This window comes from Desmodus rotundus, chromosome 6, assembly GCF_022682495.2.
Source record: "Desmodus rotundus isolate HL8 chromosome 6, HLdesRot8A.1, whole genome shotgun sequence".
NCBI lineage: Eukaryota > Metazoa > Chordata > Mammalia > Chiroptera > Phyllostomidae > Desmodus > Desmodus rotundus.
In genome coordinates this window covers 150,096,935-150,116,650 of record NC_071392.1, presented here as the reverse complement: position 1 = coordinate 150,116,650, position 19,716 = coordinate 150,096,935, and the positions used below count along the sequence as shown (strand labels likewise).

Genomic DNA, 19,716 nt, shown 5'->3' with positions numbered 1-19,716 from the left:
GCCAAGTTTGTGGAAGCAAGCTGAAAAATGTAATCAGTCATTCAAATGTTTTATCTACATTACACTGAACATTTTGTAATGTAATGAACAAAATGAACATTCATAATTTAGAAGGCCGGGAAGTTTTGACTTAGTATCCAAGAGATTTGGCAAAGAAATGAAGTCAAAATAATCTGGTTCCCCATGTGTAAAATAATAATGCATACCACATTCTTCCTCCCCTAGCTTTTGCTTAGACTTGTTTAAAATCACAACACATTTTTACTATATCTACACTGACTTTACATTAATATTATAATTAATTTAAAAGCACAATTAAAGATGTTGTTTAATAGGTCAGTTGCGGATGAATTCCACAGAATGAGACAATCTTCTTTGGCATATCAATGTTAGAAGCCATTTGGCAAGACAAAGCATTGCAAAGGAGGTCAGATTCATCAGATCAGATGAAAGCCTGTTACTGGTATACTTTCATTACCAAAAGTAGAGTGTCCATTGCAAAAGAATCTCTTTATCAACATCAGTAAATACTTACCTATTTTTACATTTGAAAATGTATTATATTTCATAGAAATAATCTTTTCCTTAAAGTCCATTTATGTAGGAGAACAACTATATTCTCGCTGAGAATAAGGAGAATCAGTTACAGTAATTTTCTTCAACAATTGTAATATAACCAGCCCAGGTATACATCATAGGTGGTATCAGTCTCAATAATTGACTTTTTTCCTTTCTGAGCCATTACCATAGACAAAGAGTATCAGTGGTACTTTAAATTCATTTCGAGAGAGTATTCTCTAGAATAAACACTAAACAAGGCACAAAATTCACATTCAAATAAACTGTCTTTATGAAACTTTCAAATAAAATATAAAGCTTTTTAAAAAATATATGTCGAGATTTCAGCAACTGTATGTTTTATCTGTTCATCCATAAATATCATTGCTGAGCTCTCTATTGTCAGTGAAATTCAGTCCGAGGCAGATCTTTTGCACACTTAGAACGTACATGTTAAATAATTCATTTTTTGCAAATATAAGTGCTGGCCTGATCATGACATTAATTTAAGATTTCCTTCTCCTCTAATTAAGATAACCATTAGATAACTATAAACAAGATTTTTTTTTTAAATTAGGAGTTCAGGAAATTTTGAAAAACTTGAAACCCTATTATTTAACTCATCATTAGCCAGAATATCTTAAAGTCTTGTAACTGTGAAAAACACCCTATCCCAATGTATGGGATAACATGAAAATGAATAACTTAAATTTTCTCCCTTCTGAACACTGCCTACTACTTCCATGAATGGAAGTTATAGAATTAAGGATGTCAAATAAATAGATAGATTTTAGAAAATGTGATAACCAGATACTGGCAATTATTAAATGTCTTCTACTTGAAGGCTTCCAAGTCATTGGCCACAATTGCTAATTCATCACCATGGTTTCCTATTATTCATTTATGCAAAAGGGTACAGTGAAGTATTTATACTAATGTGAGAATTAAAAGGAGTATAATATGTCTGGGACCAAAAGTATGTGCTATTTTAATCACTGATTTTCTTTTCTTATGAGTTGAATTCTGATTTACTATGAACAAATTTCTATGGGACTTCTAAATAGTACCTTTAAAATTTTTACTTTAGAAATTAATAATACATGTATATTGCAATTTAAATCCTTTGAAGTGAGAAAATATGAGCAAGCAAGAGCAAATAACATACAGGAGATGGATTTCAATTAGATATCCTCATTAATAATATTAAATAAGTTAATTGGGAAAACCACAGTCAAAAAGCTGTACAGCAATAACTTCATATTTAAAATTTTGAACTTTTTATCTTCCAAACCACGCTGACAGTGTTTCTTTCCTATTTTCCTTCTATTTGAAAAGAGGAAGTATAGTAGTTACTTTCACAACTGTCATTTTCATCACTTTGTATTGTATATTTATCTGAGTTGACTAATCATGTTTTTAAAAATTGGACATTTTGAACACTTGTCCAGGCACAGGTGGAAAAAAAAGATAGCTAATTGGTACAGTCAGGGATAGTCAACCCCAATTAGTAATCAGTAACCTTAGGACACATTTCCTAGTGATAACACTAATTATATTTCTAAGAAATGCCCATACCCCAGGTTTTTGTCATTCATACAGTTGAGAGAAAGAACAACCTTATTAGATATTTATAAGTCATCTCAAAGGGAATCCTTTTGTAATGACAGGGTCTTTAAATCAAATTTTAAGCAGAAACCATTTTAAACACAACAGCAGCCAGTAGACTTCCCTTTCTGAAGTGATTAATTTTATGACTATTTCAAAATTAAAGCTAGGAATGAGCCACTGTTGTAGTAGACGTTTTGGGCGCATTCTCCCAGACAAAGTTCTCTCCCTCTGCTGGATTTTCAGTCTCGTATGCAGAGGTCTCAGCAGCCATATTTTTACTACATGACCCTGCCCCCTGGAAACAGCCCACTGGACTAGGAATGAATACCTAGCCCAGAATGGACCATTCACATTTGCTTTTTCGGAGGTGGAACTGGGCGTGGAGAATCAGGCCCAGTCTCCTGCCCCCATGAGTGAGAGGCAGGCTCTTTGTACCCTGAGGTGGATGTTTGCCACACAAGTGCAGCGTGGAAGGCAGAGAAAGGATGAAGTGAAGACGCAAGATTGTGCACCTTAAAGGGGTCCCAGAGCCATGGTGCTAGAGGCTGAGTGCTTTCTAGATCTCCATCTCTGTTCCTTCTAAAGTAGAAGTGTCTTCCTTCCCCTCCAATTCCACTAGCTAGCTTTATATTTCTGGATAAATTCCTCATCTTTGTGTGAGCAAGTGCCAGTAGGTTTCTGTGACTTGAATCCCAGAGAGCACTGGTTAAGACTTCTATTCTTCTGTATGATATGCCCCTGACCAACATTTTTAAATGCATGAAAACACTTGGATGGCTGTTTTATGATAATGATGATGTATGAACTTTTGATAGGGTAGCAGTAAATTCAAGAATTAGTAGTGTTCTCTGCGGCAGCACACACACTAGAATTGGAACAGTACAGAGGATATTATCATGGCCCCCACGCAAGGAGGACGTGCAAATTTGTGAAGCGTTCCACGTTTCACAGAGAATTATTACCCTCCCTCATGTATTTTTCTTCTAATGTCTGATTTCAAAAATTAGACATTGCTTTTCTACTTGGCAGTTTCTTGAGACATTTCTGAAAAACTTTCTAGCGCAGTCAGCATGCCCTTACCTGGGCTTGCTAACATACCTCCAAAGTTAACGAGCCTATCAATTGTACAGTGTGCCTATTTTTATCCGGTGTGATGCCCACATCTCCAAATCTATCTTAAAACCACAAGCCCTATAAAGTAACACGGTGTGTCCCCACCAAGCAAGCCACTGAGGAGAAGCTAGTGTACAATTTCTGTTCTCCAGCACCTAGTGATGTCGAAACAGTGAGCCTGGAGAGTCTGCCACTTATCACTTTACCAATAACTCAGAAAAAAAAAATCAGAAAACCCAAAACAGGATTTGAGTCAGGTCTGTGATTATCTTTCACTTTCAGTTGGGATAGGAGGAGCTCTACTACTTTTTCTTAACAAAGCCACAAATTGCCAAAGATTCTCTCTCTCAAATACATTTAAATCGTATGCACTGTAAAAGGGAAAATTTTCTCTAATGGATGAGGGAGATCAGGAGGGAGGGAGAGGGAGAGAAAGGCAGAGAGGCAGGGAGATTTGGTTAACAAGTATTTTCTTCACTTGCTTCAACATATTTTAATGTGATTTCACATTGTTAACTTCCTTACTTACTGTAATTGGAGTATCTGGACATATTTATCACTAGAAAAATATTTTAGAATATTTTTGGTAAAAGCCTAATTAAGCTAATTTTGTTCTCACTTTAATCATGAAAGGTTTAGTGTCCCAAATTATATTCCAATTACTTATTTGTAGCTAGTTAACAGAGAATGGTTACAGTACCTAGTCAGTTAACCACATACAGGTGCACAGTAACTGGTGTATAAGGAACACTTGAGGAGGCCCATAGCAGTATATCAACAAGTAAACAAATAAACACTTTTCTCAAGGAATTTTAGACGAAAACTGATCAAGTGCAGGTGGGATATGATTTAACCTAAGTACCTTTCTGACCTTTGTTTTAAAAAAAGATAGCAAACCCTGCCACAGGCAACAACATGGATGAACCTTGAGAACATTACGGCAAGTGAACTGTGCCAGTCACGGCAAAGACTGAGGGATTGCAGCTGTGTGCGGCATTTAGGGTGGGTGATCACCTAGAAGCGAAGAGATGAACGGCTGCTAAGGGCTGAGGGAGGAAAATGAGGGAGGTGTCCGATGGGTATAACGTATGCAAGATGATGAAATCACTAAGCTTAGTTCCACAACATGGTACCCATGGAAAACAATCTCATACTGTGCACTTAAAATTTTCTAAGTGGGTAAATCTCATGTTGAGTATTCTTACCGCAATAATAAAGAAAGGAAGCATCTTAAACGGACATTAAAGTCAACCCAAAGCCTATGGCAAACCTATCTGCATGGGAAAAGGGGTCTCTGCCTGTGCACTAGTTGAGCACAGCTGCCCATTACTGCTGTTAGTGCCAGAGGCCGTAAACTTGTGTGTGTTCGTATCATCCTCGCTCCAGGTGTCTGGTGGTGCCAGCCAGGCCTCCCCGGTAGGGGACTAAGCCCTGCCAGGGGTGCATGCACAGTGAGAGGTACCTCCTCTCTCCAGCTGGCCTTTGGCAGCTATTCAAATGCAAGTTAAATATGTTAGGCCTGGCTTTGCAAAACGTCCCTGAGCAAGGACTCCCACTGAATACTAAAATGAAAATTCTGCTCTTAGAAAACGTCCCAAATTAGGTTTTACTTCTGACAACTCTCATAACAACAGGAAAAAAAAATATGTGTCTTTATGTAGTCAAAGTTCTGCACAGGTATTATTCACACTTCTTATACCTGTGCGGAGTTGGGGGTGGGGGAAACAAGAAGAAATGCAAGGGAAGAGCCTAAAGCATGGAGAGACTGGTGATTCTCCAAAGCTCTATCTGTAACACCAATAATTTCCACTGTGATCACCAACCCTGCCCCCAATACTGCTACCTCCCATGAAACTTAATGTATGCTGAGAGCTATACAAACCTTTTATATACCGCCTTCTCTCTTAATTTTTGCAGTATCCTGGCAGGAGCTCCATTGCCCCATTTTCTTGATGAGGAAAATAATGCTCATAGAGTTATGTTCCCAAGCTACAAAGCTACAAAGAGGTGGAACAGGATTTTCCAGTGCTAAAGACCACATTCCCAGCTACTACAACACCATCCTTCAATGCCTCTGTTATCATGCTTCTAGGTATGTACGTAGGCATCACATTCAACATTGTTTTTCATATTTTAGTCTCGTGTAGTGTGCATCAACGTGGTCAGCTGTTATCACACACCCTGTTTCTGATGTCAAACACATATCCCACTTGACTGTTCGTCAAAGCACTTACCATGACATGTATGTAGGAATATAAAGAGAGATGCATTCGTTTGTCTGTTTATTGTCTGCTCTGCCAGTAAGGTCCCTTAGAACAGCCTTTCTGTTTGGTCATTACTATGATCACAGCATCTAGAACTGTGTAGACATTTAATACGTCTAAGCTGAATGAATGAATAAACAATAAATTATCATCGAGACCCTCAATATATCAAGGACTACCTCTACTACCATGAATTAAAACTATAATTGTTTTTCGATGCATTCATCAACTCATTAAAAGCATTCTTACTTGTGCTAATTAACCAGATTCTGTAAGTACCACAGTACGACATAGGATGCATGCAGTAGTAGAGAACTGCTGTGTTGCTATTAAGTGAAGGAGAAATAACTAGGAAAACAAATACTCAAGAAGTAAGCCACGTGGCAGAGAGAAAGCAGGCTTTGAAATTTCTGAAAAATGACATTCCATCTTGGCTCTGTCACATACTGTGTGACCACAGGTAAATTATTGCTCTTTGTGTACAAAATGGGGAGGGATTAAAATCTCATCTAGAAATTACTATAAGGATGACATGAAATAAAGCATTAGTCTATGACTTTTAAAGGATAATTTTTCTGACTTTTTCTGAAATGCTGCAAAACAGCAAAGCATTCTATTTCAAACAATTGCAAATCTCTCTACCAAATCATCCATGGCAACAAAACAGAGAAGAGGTAGAAAAGCAGCAAGGCCCTCGCAGGCGGAGGTCAACTGAGAAAACATCAGACAACGTGGCATGCCAGGTGATTCCTAAACAGAACGGCAAAGCCAACAGTGGAAAGGGAAGGCATGAAAGGCAGCGCAGGGCAGAAAGTGGACAGCATGGCTTTCAGGCTCAGAACTGTGTGGGGGGCAAACTTCAGAAGCAGCTTAGTGTGATGGTAAGACAGTGAATAGAACTAAATCCAGACCAAAAAGCTAGAGTTTTTCACTTCAAAGGGAGGGACAGAAGGGGTAAGCTGGCTTATGTTTCAGGTAAGCTCCATAGAATTTCACAGTCTTTGGGAATTCCCCAGGGTGTAAAACTTAAAAGAAAGGAAAAAGAAAATTGGTTTAAAGTATTCAGCACTAAGTGAACATCTCAAGATTAGTAGGGAGTCCACTTCCTTCCCCCCTTAACTCTTTGAACTGGACACAGTGTAAGAAGCAGAAACAAAACTCAACTAAATCGTTATCGAGGAGACAAAAAGCTGATGGGTGAGTACTAGGTGACATACTCCTGATTGAGAATATTATAAATAGAGTTTGAAAGGACCCCCACCCCTTTGTAAAACACAAGGTTATGAGGTGATTAACACATAGCAACATGGTAGATGAGGATATAAATTAGAAACGTTTCTATGTTTTGTGCTTTCATTCCAGGTTCTTAAACTATGTGATTCTAGGCTTGTGCAATTTATAAAGAAAAAAAAAAAGTGGAAGTTTTATAATTATCCATGGGATTGGGGTATGTATAAAGGTCAGTTTGGATAATATTCCTAAAATCATTAGCCAGTTCATAGCTATTCATAAACTCAAAGGTATACATATTTAATAAAAAAATAAAAGCAAACACTTACATAGTGCAGAGTTCCAGTAACTGTTTTCACTGACTTTTATATATTTACATATTTAATCCTTAAAGAATCCTGTAAGGTAAAAACTCTCATACCCATTTTACAGATGGAGAAATAAAGGCAAGAAGAGGTTCTATAAACTTCCCCAAATGCCCCAGCTGGTAAGCAGCAGATTTGAGGTGCAAACACAGAGAGCCCGGCCGTGGAGACTGTGTCTCAGCCTTTAGCATACCACTACTCAAGTCTTACTCGGCTTAGCTCAGCAGAAAGCGGAGGAGGCAAGTCTGTCTGCTCTTAATCAGAAAACAAAATCTTAAAATGTGAATACGCAAACTATCCTCATACTAGAATATAACATTCACTGTCTCCTCTCACATGAATTTTTCCCTTTGTTGGAGTTTTTACCAGTCGCAATACTCATAACCATTGATTGTCACTTATCTTAACCCAGTTATTCCTTTGATTCGAAAGGAAGATTTTGCCTGTGAATAAATGGGCGGTGGGGTCTGAGGACTTCAGACAAGGAATGGTAAATCAGTTTGAGGAGTAGCCCCATCGAAATGCAGTTTGATGGCAGTGGGAGAATGTTGGTGAGACACCGATCGGGCACTATAACTGACTGAAGGCAGACAAGAGAGCGTAGGATATGCAGAAACCTGGGCGGAAATCTCAGGTCATCTTGGGTGTCACCAAACTCTCAAACTGCCAGTGCCCTCATCTGTAAAATGGGAATAATCATGAAAGCTCCTTTACAGTGTAGTTGTGAAAAGGAAAAGAGACAGTTCAATAGATTGGTTGTTATTGTCATTGAACATATTCGAAATGGAATAAGGGAGAGTAAAAAATAATACTTGATTTTTTATTAATGAACAAATAAATAAATTAGAACTCTATAACAACCTGAAGATCACTAAAGGGAATTGGCATAACCACCCAAATCAGAGGCATACAAATGTTAATTATTTTCCTTTTAAGAAAAAAACAAATTGATTTTGTTACTTCATTTGCCAAACATATTTGAATTCATAATGAAAGAGCACCATAAGAATAATTACGATATTATGGATTTCTATGTATCCGTAAGTAAATATAGACTGTTTTTCTTCATGAGGAAATATGAGCATCTATTTGGAAAATAACAGCTGCCTAGATTCAATTAATCAGTTTAAAATTTTATTCCACAAATACAGTCACAACTGTAACTTCATTTTGTAATAAAATTTTAGTATATAAAATTAGCAACAGGGATCTTTATGACTTTATGGAGGTTTTTGGTTTTACTTTTTAAATGATCTTTCTCAACACTTAAATGTATATAAATATATATCTTAAATGTATATAAAACATTTAAGATCCCATATTTTTGTGACCAGCTTAACCAAAGCATCATTTAGGGACACTTGACTTCATAACTAGACTTCTCAGTTAGTGGGAACACTGTTTAAAAATGTGTAAAATGGGTCCCCCACTGGTTTTATATCAATAGCTGAAACATAAATATTTTTGTAGTTTTCTATTTATTTATATTTCAAAATAATGATTTTCTACTAAAGCAGGAATTTACAAGTTTTGGGAAGTAATTTTAAATTTCAAAATGTTAAATTAAATTTTTTTGACTTGTTATCTACCACCATGGGCATTTATTCTCTATAAATAAAAATTTTTAAATAATAAGTTCATTAAAATTATTATATGAGTGATATCCACAATAACAGAAATTAGGGAAATGCTGGAAAATACCAAGCATTTAAACTTTAAATAAATATAAATCACTTTTCCAAGTTTCCTTAAAAATATTTTATGTAGATTTTTGTTGTATCTCAAAAATTTAATAAAAACACATTGATCACTAAATTTGTAAAATATTTCCATTCGCTATTCTGTATCATGCAGGTAAAAATGACTCGGTTGTCTGATTTTCTTTGTGCGTTTGTGTGTGTATGGTCTTCAGCTAATCTTTAAAGAGATATAGACGCTATGATTTAACTAGCATACATGCTTTTCCATTTTCCTTTCCAACTACATACAAGAAACTGTGAAACAAGTAAGAAAAGTAGAGCTACTAGGGGATCTTATCTTTTGAATGAAAACCCTTTGACTTGTTTTATTCCAGGCTTCCCCTCCATCGCTGTATTTCCAAATAAATAGACAGCCTGCGTGCCTCCCGACACACACACTCAAAACGCCACCTTGCCCCTCCAGTGCCACAGTTCTAATTAAATGCTACATTTTGTTAAGCAAATTAGGAGTTACAATAAAATGGAGGGAGCATGTGAAATGAATAATTAACGTTGTATAGACTTCAGCATCATAATTAAGATTAAATGCTGCATATATTCAAACTAGATTAGCACAGCCATTGAAAGCAGCGATGTGCTCAGTGGGAGAGCATGCTTTAGCTAAATAATGTTTTATGAAGAGTGTTTGAAAAACATTAAGCATAAGGTTGTCATATATAAAATGATTAAAGTTTTATACAAAAGAAGCTGTAATTCCGGTAAATGAAGTAGTTTCATTTTCCTGCTGTTTTCACCTTTAGGAACATACAGTAAATGGAAAGAAACTCCATGTGATATCTTATTAAATAGTGTATGAATCCCCTTGTTTGAAGGAAATGAACCCTCACTAAATTTGGGGTAACAGACCGTTTCAGGCACTTGACCTTCTTTTTTTGATATCTCCTGGAAAGATTCATCTTATTTAACTTATTTATTGCATCTCCCAGTGTTGCTAGCAACTTTTGGGGGAGAGCTACTACACAAAATAAACATTCATTTAATTTATCTTTAACTTTTATGCTGAGATTAGACTTGATAATGAGCACTTTCATTTACTCTCATTCCTTTTCTCAAAAATTTCAAAAACCTTAAATTTTAAAATGAAACCAAAGCAAAATGTGACTATTACACCAATTTTAATGGTCACAGTTATTTCACGAGTAAGCTTTCCACTATTTTGCTATTGACCTGAAACTATTTAAAAAGAAAAAAAAATTTTAAAATATATTTTAAATCTAATCCCATGGTGATGATATTTATTATCAAATTAAAAGAACAGTGAGCCTTGGCCAGTGTGACTCAGCTGATTGCAGCAACTTCCCATAATGAAAGATTGTGGGTTCTATTCCCCGTCAGGGCCTTTATCTTGGTTGAGGGTTCAATTCTGAATCAGGGCACATGCCTATGTTGTTGGTCCAGCCCAACATGAGGCAACCAATTGATGTTTCTCTCTCTCTCTCCCCCTCTTCCTAAAAACCAATAAGCATGTCCTCAGGTGAGGAAAAAAATTAATAAATAAATTTAATAAAAATAAAAGAATAGTGAAATAAGCAAAGATTTTTATATTATATATAATTTTATGCACATAAATGTATGTGAAGATCAGAAAATCTATACCTTGAATCAGCAAAATTATTGCTCAGATTGGTCAACTACTGAATAAACAATGAAAATGCTGAAGGAATAGGAGCACAGATTTATAGATACACAATTATATTTCACACATCTCATTATTTTAAGAAGTCATTATTATGGTCTGTAAAACAATGCACTCATATAATTAAGATGGAAATAAAAGGTTATACCATCAGTTCAGGAGAGAACACAAGTGTCTTCTGGAACGAGGAAGGTGCATTTCTTTCTCTGTAGAGTTACTTAAACACATTGCAAAATAAAATATTTCAAACAGCTTTTGGAGAGAAACAATTCCGGGACTGCATTTAGTTTTCAGATCAGTCATTTTGTGGAGTAGGGTGGAGAAGAATGGGAGGAAGAAATCAAAGCAAGATTCCCATAAAACACAGAAACATTGACTGTTAGATTCAAGTTAAAGAAAAATCTGAGGTTTTATTCATCTTTTTCAAATGCTTGCTTTATCAAAGTGAGGGTAGGATGGCTCCTATCAACTGAAGGAGGGACTTTAAAATACATATAATTTTATCCTTCTTTTCTTGTTGATACTGTTATTCACTGGAAGTAGCCCCCAATATTCTAAAGATAAAGCGCACCAAAAAGAGACAAAAGATTTCGAAAACCAAATCAAAAGTTGGCAATTTATCTCATTACATTATAACTGAGCCAAAGGGAAATCCTAAAACATTGTCTATTACATATCTATTACAGACTAGGAAAAAACTTAGAAAAACTCAAGTAATGGCTTTAATAAGAAATCCATTATATTTTTCTTTTTTTTAATCAACTGATCCATGTCCATGGAGGAGGAAAAACCTGCAGTTACTAGACTTACCAATTAAACAAATTCTTTTTTAAAATTACATCAGTCATCCCTTCTGGTGTAAAAAACATTACAGCTTTATGGATTCATGCTTTAAGCTGAAAGCTAGACATTATCACTACAACTATAAATTACATTTATAGCAATATAATTGCAGGTCCTACAAGTAGGTAGGACTAATAGTTTTATCAATTACAGTGCTATAAACATTGTTTATGGCAGAATAAATATTGATATGAATGTAATCAAGAATCAATAGTAGTTATTTAAAGTGTCACGCAAAATATAAATGACTTTTTAGACGAAATGTTTAACATTAAGCCTCTGTGAAATGTATATTGCCGTGCAATGACATTCTTTGTCAAATCTAATCAAATTTAAATGTTGATTTAAAATGAAAAGCAGCTGCATTCCCTGGACATCCTGGACATGACAAAATTTGTTTTACAAATGTTTTCCTTAAAAATGATCTTTTGCATTAAAAAAAAAAAGTTGGTGTGAATTGAACTTTATATCAGTGGTTTCAAATTAGTGTGAATGAGTCCCAGGGAGCAACCAAACCAAGCACAGAATTCAATTTTACTTCCAGAAAAAAAGAACTTGAGAAGAGTTCTAACAATATTGCTGGTTCCTAAGGCAAGGTTCCACTCCCTCCTCCTGCTGCAGCAGGCACAACTGGAAGGCGAACTCCCAAAGCCCTGCCCCTCGGCAAAAGCCCTGTTTAATACCCTCTCCTTGAGGATGGGGGAGCCTTACCCAGTCAAGTGAGCATTTTTGTAAAGAACAATCTGAGGTCAGAGAAGAGAGAAGTCAGAGATTCTGAACTGCAGTGGGTGCTCTGTTTTGGCCTACAAGGAGCCGAGCATCGCGGTCAGGGGGGATTAAGTGGCACAAAACAGCAGGCTGCCCTAGGAGTTGATGACAACCAGTAACTAAATTGGGTCCTGGCTGAAATAACTGGAAGGAAATAAATTCTGTCAACAACCAATGAGACTGCGAGGAGACTTTGGACCTCGTATAAAAATACAGCTGCCATCAGAACCACGGCGGCAGCCTAATGAAATACCTGGACATCTGACCCACAGAACCATGAGATAAGTGAGTATTCTTCACGTCCCTAAGTCAGTGGCAATTTATTACACAGTAATCCAATAGGAAATTAATACACCTGCTTTATCCCCACTGTCCAAAATTCTGCTTATTTGTTCTGCTTATCCACTGATTATAAAAGCAATTGAAAACTTCAGAATAAAAAAAAACACTGTATTTTCACCAAGACCATCAAGACCCAATGCCTCAAGTTTGAAACGCGGGGGTACATGCTGGCTTCACCGCCGTGAGGGTATCTTCAAGCACCTACGTAAGGCATGTGTGCAGGGACACAACATTTGCTGCTATGTATAAACACAGCCATTTAACTCTGAAAAGGTCAGACTTAGGACAAGAGTGTAAAACCTCTGAAAATGTTAAGTTCAAGTCCAAACTGTAGAGTGTAGGTGTGTGTCGCCATATTCATAGGTAACAGAATTATTTAATCACTTTAGAACACAGAAAGGATGGCCTATCTCAAACTCTCCATTTTACTAGGAGATAGGACTAGGAGCTGAACTATATTTCCCAAGCTCAACCTAATATGTAATAACATTGCCTAGAAACACGATTTCCAATAAAGAAGAGAAAGTTACTTATTGTCTCTCATATGCCATGTACAGATTAGATGCTTTTAGTATTTTATATCATTTAATTATCTGCTAAATGTTTAGAGTGGACTAGAAAGAGGCACTAACAAATGGTCTGAAAATCAGAGAGTAGCATCAATGTGTGGACCAAGCAGATATAACGTGTATAACAGTGGGAAACTGGGGAACTGGGGAACTGGGGGATGCACACAAACTCAAACAATACTCAGAACAAAAAAAATGTTAAAATCTTTTGATGACCAGTTGAAACACAGATTGCTTCTATGGACCTGCAAGAAACCCAAAATAGTGAAATGGGTGGAAATACTGGCTTCGTGATTTGTGTTCTGGAACGCTTGTTGGTAAATTCTCTCTTTCTGAACCTCATTTTAGACGGAATAAAACAATGTTGATCCTTGATTTTGTTGCCACAATGACTGAATCAGGTGATGCAGGTAAAACACTGAAACAATGGCAAGCACCTAGGATGACCTCAGTCTAAATGGTAGTAAGTGACAGGAACGATCAAAATCAAAGTAATCGCCTACTTTCTGAACTCTAATCACCTCTTCTCTTACGTATCTACAATTCACTGCATTGTTGAGATCTGTACTCCTGGTACCTGCCTTCACCACCAATTTGTGGATGAAAGTATTGGTATTCTAATTGAAAGTATTCTAATTACAATCACCCTGATCTCATAGAGTTTACAAAGTAATCCTCCCCATCACCCCAAACCCACATTTGTACAGACACCACATAGGAAAGTACAAAGTTCAGATATTTGTAAAGGAATCAATACTTATGAACTCCTTCGTATTCTCCCCTCCTGAGAATACAGGATTCACATTAGTCCGAATCCGAGGCACCCACCTGGCAATGTGTTACCAGATTTGGCTTACAGATATTTTATTAGGCTACCAGTGTCAGGTTCCTGCTATGATATACAATATGTTATTTTTATTTTTTTAGTTAATTAGTTGCCAATATTTAGAAATTGGGAAAGTCACATTAAAATTGACTTCTGGTTTTTTAAACATTAAAAATAGATTATTATTGTAAAGGTAGATATTGTATCGCGTGGAGCAAAACCCAAAAGATATAAGAAGTGTCCAATGAAAAGAATGTCTCCTTCACATCTGTGTTCCTCAACCAGTCAGTTTCCCTCTATGAAGGCAGCCTTTGTTACTAAGTCCCTGTTTTTTTAAAGCTAATATCTTCTCTAGATTCTTTTGTTTGGGGGTGGGTTAAGGGGAGAGTGATTCTGGAACCATTTGGATGCCATTTTTCTCACGGCAACATTCAATGGCTGCCTGGCTGCTGTCAAATATCACCACTCGCTGTCACTTCACATTAACTGCTAATAATTCTGGAAATGATTTTAGCAAAAAAATATTTAAAAATTAGCATTTGAAACAATGTTCTTTGATTGTATGCCGATGTGATTTTTTTCTTACTTCAGTGTCCCCGAAGACACTGATCAGTTAGAACTCAATACAATGAAAATGTTCCTTTGTTTACATAGACAATAAATTAAACAGAATCAAGTTCACCCAGGTATTAAGTTTTAGCATTTTCCCCAGAAAACACTTAGTGAAACTTAGAAATGTTCATAGCAATTTCTGACTTTGAAATAAAAATACTGTTTTTAAGGCAGATTTACTTCATTGTATGTGTGGAATGACCTAAGCATTAACATATACAGAAGTTTAGGAGTTATGCCACCTTGAAACCACTTTGTTCTGAAGAGTTTTGTCTAGATATAAGTTACCAGAGGGCTGAAACATTACATTCTTTCCAGACATCTGGGTCAGGTCAGATTAACATATAATGAAGAATTTTGCCAAATCGCATTGAAAATCACTAATGGTTTCCATATCGGATGGGCGCTCTGAAGAGAATTTTCTACCTGTACGAGAGAATGATCCCCGGATACGACTGTTACCAGTAGACAGTCTGTCCAGAGCGCCAGGCAGTGTCCCCCATTGGCCAAGATGGCCACAGGGTGAGAGTCTTCCACTGAGTGTGTGAAAAGCTAGCAAGATTATTGGACAGAGAGAAAAGCCTTTCCCTACCCCTCCAGTGCCATACTGGGCGTGAAACCAGGGAAAGGCAGGCACGGGCACCATAAAAGTCAAAATGGTGCAGGGGGAGGTGCTGGACCAAAGAGGCCTGTTGTTCTAGCCTGGCCTCTAGAAGGGACTGTTTGGGAGATGGACCCACCCGAATTACACAAAAGTTTGGGAAGTTGCATGGCCATTTTTGAGGAAGCACCTGGTCCATCCCACACCCAAGCTAATATAATCACAGGGGAACAAAAAACCCTTGCTGGCTCCTGGCTCACTCTCTCATGACCTGGAGTCACGTGGGGCAATCGCCCATTCTCTCCATGTGCCATGTGGCCTTAGCAGCCATGTGGCCTATGGCCTCTAGTAGGGCACCTCTTGCTCTTTCTTGCCCACCTGGTGATGTACTGCCCAGTGCATTCACGCACTGGTGCAGCCCAAGCAGCCATATGGCCTACTGCAGTGCAGGTTCCACACGCAGGCTCCAGAAGGGAGCCTGAAAAACAGCAGCCAGGAACAAACTAAGTTACCTGGATGGGGAGTATGACTGCTTAGCAGCCACCTGTGGGCTCCAAAGGATGCACTTTAAATTGGAGCAGGAACTCTGGACTCTGGCTTTTGTCTTGGTCTTACTGGGGTGATGGGCTTTGAGTGGAGTCTGCCCTTCTCCCAGATCACACAGCACCTGAATAAAAACCTCTTCCCTTTTGTACCAGCATCTGCCCCGTGAGTTTGGCTTTTGTGGTAGCAGGCAGCCGAACCTTATTCTTCTGTGAGTGTGTGTGTTTACTGCTATTGCCATCTAGATTAAGGAGCTGCTATGAATATTCTTTTTATTTGGAACAAACAGTTTAATGGCATCTCTATAGCTCATTGCTGCAATTTAGGCAACTGCCTTCTACATATGTTGGACTGAGTCCTAATTACTGCTAAATGACTTCTCACCCACATTTTTAATGACTAAATAATTGATAAGCTGGTGGATACACAATGTACATGATTTTAAAACACTAAATGTAAAAGAACATTCTAATCACCCATGAACAAGATTTAAAAATATTTCCAATATAATTAAGTGTAGAAAGTGCAGGGAAGTTAAATACCAGTTAATAATACTCAAGTAATTTATGCTAGTTTCATAGTTAGGGTTAAGTACTCTAGCAAAAGCTCTTGTTCATCTTGAAGATTATGTTTCACTTCCAACATAATCCTCAAATTAAAAAGATATACATGCTGCCATCAGCCTCGTTTCTTATGCATAGTGGCTCCCATTGTCCTAAAGTGTCCCTCTGGGTCATCTTGCTATAGAAATAATTTTTTCACATTTGTAACCTGAAACTGCATAGCTGGAAATCAATAAACAGGTCTGGATACTTAGTACGTTTAATTACAGGTTCAAAAATTGTAAGGCAGTGGGGTCAAGTTTATCTCAGAATAAATTAACAAATTCACAAAACTGGGGGCCTCATTATTTGGAGGTCCATAAGCTTATTTCTGCAACTCCTATAGAGATAAATATAGAAATAGATATAAGATCTCTTACGCCAGGCCACGTTTTGGAAAATAAGAAAATAGTAGGATCTTTGACTGAGATTCCTATTCCAGGGAAGTTTAACCTTCGGATTAACTTGAATACCCAATGGTATCCAAGCAGTCAGCAAAGGCTGTAGAAAGACTTAATAAAGCATTCAATAAGGTATTTGCATAAACTGTCTTCCTTAAACTGAGTATTAAGAATGGTATTGTTGTGCAAAGCCAAAGCAGGAAGCAATTAAAGTCTGAATCCTGAATTTCCTCTGCTACTATTCTGTAAACAAGGAAAAATAATGACCTCCAATTCTTCCTTCAAGTGTCCCATAAGAGGGCCCTGGATCCAAACAATTGGAATTGTACACCCAGCACACAGAGATTTGTGATGGGGACCTCAATAGGATAAGGTCTGAAAGCTGGAAGTCCACAATCAAGGTATCAGCAGGGTTGGTTTCCTTTGAGGCCTTTCTCCTTGGCTTGCACAATAGACAGGCCATTTTCTCCATGTGTCTTCACAGAGTCACATGCGTGTGCATGTGTGCATATGACTGTCAGTGTCTTAGTCTCCTTTTACCAGGACATCAATCACAATGGATTAAGGCTCACCACCTCAGGGTGAGGTGGTCCCTGTCACATTGGGTGCTGCTGGGAGTTTGGCCACACACATGTTGAGAGGGCTCAATTCGGCCCATACCTGCCTAGAAGAGAAGACTGATCATTGAAGGTTGCAGCTCAAAATATTTTTACACTGGCAATGGTGTTTACAATTCAATCGTTAGTTTTGCCCTTACTTGGGCTCATTATTAGCAAAACAAAGTGTTTTTCTATGTATAGAGAATCGGCTGATAATTTGCCTTTCTTCCTACATCCCGAACATTGAAGCTCTCTAAACGCCCAGTGAAGATCTTTTTAATAGACTTCCTAATAGGAAAATTTCTTGTAGACCAAGATATCTGGATAATAATATTGCCACAATACTTTCCATTTTCACCTTCTAATTCCAGACCTAACTTCAATGCTGTGAAACTCTCGAAGTACTGATATGATACTCTGCCTCAGACATAATCGCAGGATGGCAAAGCTGCTATGGTACAAATTTTGCTCAGCGTTTCCTAGTGAGGATGTCTTGTGCCGCCCAGAACAAAATCAGTCTTTACCTGCTGTATATACACAGAGGCGTTTGGCTCTGAGGGCATTGACTTAATTGGCAATTTATAGAAAGAAATTTGCTCTCTACATGTCAGGGACCTTAAGGGTATATACAAAAGACAGGTCTGAAATTCCATAAACTTTCTTAAGAATATTAATTACGCCATACAAAATTTGAGTAAAAAAGATAGATGTGCATCTATTGTCACTACTCTAAGTACACAAGCTTGTCATTACAGTGGAATACCTGGTTTTATATGACGAAAGTTAATCATCAACTTGCTGTTTGTGTTACAAAAGATAAATGACGTTAAATCATATTTAGATGATTTAATAGATAATTATATATTTTTAAATTATTAATGTAAACATAATACCAGGAACATGTAAATAATTAATGATGCACTTATAAATAATTTCTATTAGTAAAATAGATTAAGAAAATGATTTGTCCTTACCAGTGGGCTCATAAATATTTAACAATAACTACTACTGGCATCTTTTAGATTTACCTCAAAACCCTAACATTTAACCCTCTGTTTAGAAAATGGAGAACATTTTTGAATGGAAAATAAAGTGTACTTACCTATAATCTTTATTTACTTTAGATCATTTAAAACAATTTTTTAAATGACTGGAATGTAATATTCATAAAAATAGGGCAATGTTCTTTTAAATCTTAAATATAGAAGATGTTAAAATATATATTCATTAAAACATAATTTTATAATTCCAATCCAAAGCATGCTTCATTTGTACATTCCCTAACTTTATATATTGTGCTAAAGGAAAAATAATTATGCCAGGAACTTCTTTACACAGTTTCTTTTCCAGCAATATGCTTCCAACAGATGCTAAAGCATGCCCACCAATGGGAATAGCCCACTTGGGTATGTTACTCTTGTCTCACACAAGTAAGAATGTGCTGGGGTGCTTAAGTAGTAGTTATTTGCAACAAAGGAGGAGTTTTCATGTAGCCAGCTGACTACATGATGGCTATATAAAAATATATAATAGCTTCTCAGAACAGTGAGCACTTGAGGAGCCAGAGAGCCTTATAAATGACAAGGCCAGTTGTCATTCTTGCTCATCCTTGAACTTGGAAATCTATAACTCCATATTGGGGCATGCATGCTTCTCTTCTGCTATAACAGTTTATGAATCTTTACCATTAAAAGTATCTTATGTTCCATAACTGGGTCTGTTTTTGTTTCTCTACCAGTCAACATTAACTTTATGACGACTACATAGTACATGCATGGAGCCACATAAAAATACCTATGCAAATATGTGTGTTACATATTTAAAGCTATATTACATATGTAAATCTGTATTGCATATGCAAATCTACATATTGTGTATGATTATGTAAATATATATTTAAATGTAGATTACATAAAAATATGTAAATTTTAAAATACATATTAAATATATGTATACAAATCTTAAGATACACATATTATAAACTTTTCCATATATTTTCTTTTCAATTCTCCCTTCAATACTACCTCTACTTCACGATAAAAAATATTTCTTTATATATTTGAAAAGTACAACCAGTCAAATGTATTCAATAGTGATTCTCTTTAAGATATCTTTGATTCCTCTACTCTAATTCATGACTGGCTTATTTCTGTCCTAATTAATGATTTCCTCATCACTGTTCAGATCCATTGTAAGTCGATTTCATAACTTACTCTTAGGTTTTTTTCAGCTGCCAGTCTGTACTGCAAGGGTTTGCTTTTCTGAGGGGTGGGAGGCTCAGTACGGAGGGAGTCAACACTTTCTCCTATGAATAATGAAAAAGTATTAGTCTGCTATTAGGGAAGTTGCTTCATGTTCTTTTCCCGTATATGATAACAGCTGGGAGCCTTTGCCATTGTTGTGATAGTCGTGGCTTGGTTTTTATAATACACTTTGATCCTGTTTTATTACATAACTAGGTAGGAATCTATCTATT

The 19,716-nt window shown here is 36.7% G+C and overlaps 1 protein-coding gene and 1 non-coding gene across 2 annotated transcripts in view; one reads left to right on the top strand and one right to left on the bottom strand.

Moving 5' to 3' along the window:
- Positions 1-19,716, bottom strand: part of LOC139441028 (teneurin-2-like) — a 2,123,458-nt gene that overhangs the window by 1,211,736 nt on the left and 892,006 nt on the right. The gene's annotated exons all lie outside the window — the stretch shown is intronic.
- Positions 3,008-3,114, top strand: LOC112319761 (U6 spliceosomal RNA). Its single transcript, XR_002976363.1, has one exon. It is a non-coding gene; the product is annotated as a U6 spliceosomal RNA (small nuclear RNA).